Raw genomic sequence first — 2,270 nt, forward strand, 5'->3', positions numbered from 1 at the left:
TTACTTCACAATACCCTTAAGCACTATATTTCTATCATTAGTTTTCTCATTTTAGTTTACAAATTGTTAAGCTTTCCCTTAGTTTAATCTTTCAACACTTTGTTCTACAAGTAATTGTTCAAGCATTTGTTATTCAAGCATTTGGTTATTATTTGTTTCTTCCATACAATTTCATCTCTTTAAGGTATTCCTATTTATAGTTTACATTTCTATTTAGTTTATAATTAGTTTATAATTAAGTACTCCATTTAGATTACTTTAGTTTTATTCCTCTTGCATGTTAAATCATTTAGTTCATATAAAACATATAGTCATGTTTATCATTCCTCTTAATATAATTTATAATTTACACCTTAATATGAGTAGCTAAATCTCTTACTCTAAGGGCTAGGGGAGCCATGCATAAATCAAATATATAACATGATAAATTAGGTTAATAATAATATTGTTCATATTGCTTCTATCACATGTTTGCACCATAATGGTTAATCTTTCTTTAAGGCCTTATTCATAGATTAAGTGTGTTCATTCATTCTAAAAGTCGAGAGGCATTGAATCGAATTAGACAAAGCATGTGTAGTAGGACGACCTGGTCATGGACGAGAGTTTCTCTAGGACCCGGTCTATGGTTGATACTAATGCCTTAAGGTGGGTATCTTTAAGCCTAAGCAATTGACAATGTTATTAGTACCGAATTTATCATAATCATATATTTACCTTTGCATGTGTAACCCGAACCCCTTAGACTCCCTTTTATTATATAATTTACATAACAACCTTTGTTAATCATTAAGCAACCAAACCAAACTAAAAACGAAATCGACCTTGATAAAAATCTCTCCATAGCGTTTCACAACGTAATTCCCATTTCCTTTTGGTTCGACTCCTATTACTATATTTATTTGTATTTCGGGAATTTATCTTTGCATAGGTACAGGATAAGCCTATCAAATTTTGGCGCCGTTGCCGGGGAAACGGTTTTATTGCATTTTGAATTGTCGATTTTTATCTTGTTTTCCTTTGTCTTTGGGAACACTTGTTCCTTGAGACCGTTACATATCATTTCTCTATAAATTGTTGTCTTATGCCCAGGTCCTCTCGTTGTGGAGAGTTGCTTTCACCGGATTCCGATCCCGAGAAAACCTTTAGGAGAAGACGACATTTTTGGAAGGAAGTGAAAGAAGCCTCTTCTCCCGTACAAGCCGAAAGTGCTAGAAAGTCTTACTTAGACGATCTAGAAGCCCTTGAAGAGGGGGAGGTTTCAAGTTCATCATCTCCACCACCAGCACCGTCTACTACCAAAAAGATGGTGAAACTTTCCGATCACTCAAAGCCCACCGCGACCATGCTTCCGGCCAGTATCACAACCACTCAAATCACTGCGCCGGACTTCGAGATCAAACCGGCTTTCATTAGCCTTGTGGAGAGGAAGCAATTTGGGGGAAGTCCTTTGGAGGATCCCAATTTGCATGTGCAAAATTTTTGTGACTATTGCTCCATGATCCGTCAAACGGGCGTCACGCAAGCTCAAATAAGGGAAATACTTTTCCCTTTCTCTGTGAAGGACAAGGCCAAGCTTTGGAACAATAGCCTTGACCGCACCGCCATGGGAATCACCAACTGGGAGACTTTGGCTCTAGCCTTCTATCAATAGTTTTTTCCACCGGAGAAAACTCAAACTTTGGCTCACCGGATTCCGTCAACAAGCTCTTGAGAGCTTATATGAGGCTTTGGAGAGGTATAAAGAGCTTCAAAGACAATGGCCACATCATGGGTTAGATGATTGGTTTCTAGCAATAACATTCTACAATGGATGTTGTGCCGAGTCCCGAAGGATTCTTGATTCCGCCAATAATGGGCGGTTTGATCAAATTGACACCGACCTTGCTCATGACACGATCGAATCTATGGCGGTCCATGATGCACAATATGTCAATTCCCGAGTTGTGCCATCCATAGGTAAAGAAGAATCCTCCAACAACTCCGTTTTGCTAGCTCAAATTGCCTTGCTCCAACAACAATTGGCGGAAAGAGATGCTAAAGATTACATTCAACAACTCAATGCCGTGTCTTCAACTAGTCAAATCGTTGTTTGCGATGGTTGTGGAGGTGCGGGTCATTACGCCGCTCATTGTCGAGCCACTATTGAAGAGGTAAATGCTTTTCAAGCTTTTAGACAAAGTTCATATCCGCCGGGTACATTTTCCAACACTTATAACCCGAATACAAAATTCCATCCGAACTTGTCTTATACTAGCAACAATGTGCTT

At 38.8% G+C, this 2,270-nt stretch overlaps 1 non-coding gene across 1 annotated transcript; it reads right to left on the minus strand.

The window, feature by feature from the left end:
• Positions 1-1,670: 1,670 nt before the first annotated feature.
• LOC141634890 (small nucleolar RNA R71) lies at positions 1,671-1,777 on the minus strand. Its single transcript, XR_012539607.1, has one exon. It is a non-coding gene; the product is annotated as a small nucleolar RNA R71 (small nucleolar RNA).
• Between the last annotated feature and the right edge of the window lie 493 nt (positions 1,778-2,270).

This window comes from Silene latifolia, chromosome Y, assembly GCF_048544455.1.
Source record: "Silene latifolia isolate original U9 population chromosome Y, ASM4854445v1, whole genome shotgun sequence".
In the NCBI taxonomy this organism is placed as follows: Eukaryota; Viridiplantae; Streptophyta; class Magnoliopsida; order Caryophyllales; family Caryophyllaceae; genus Silene; species Silene latifolia.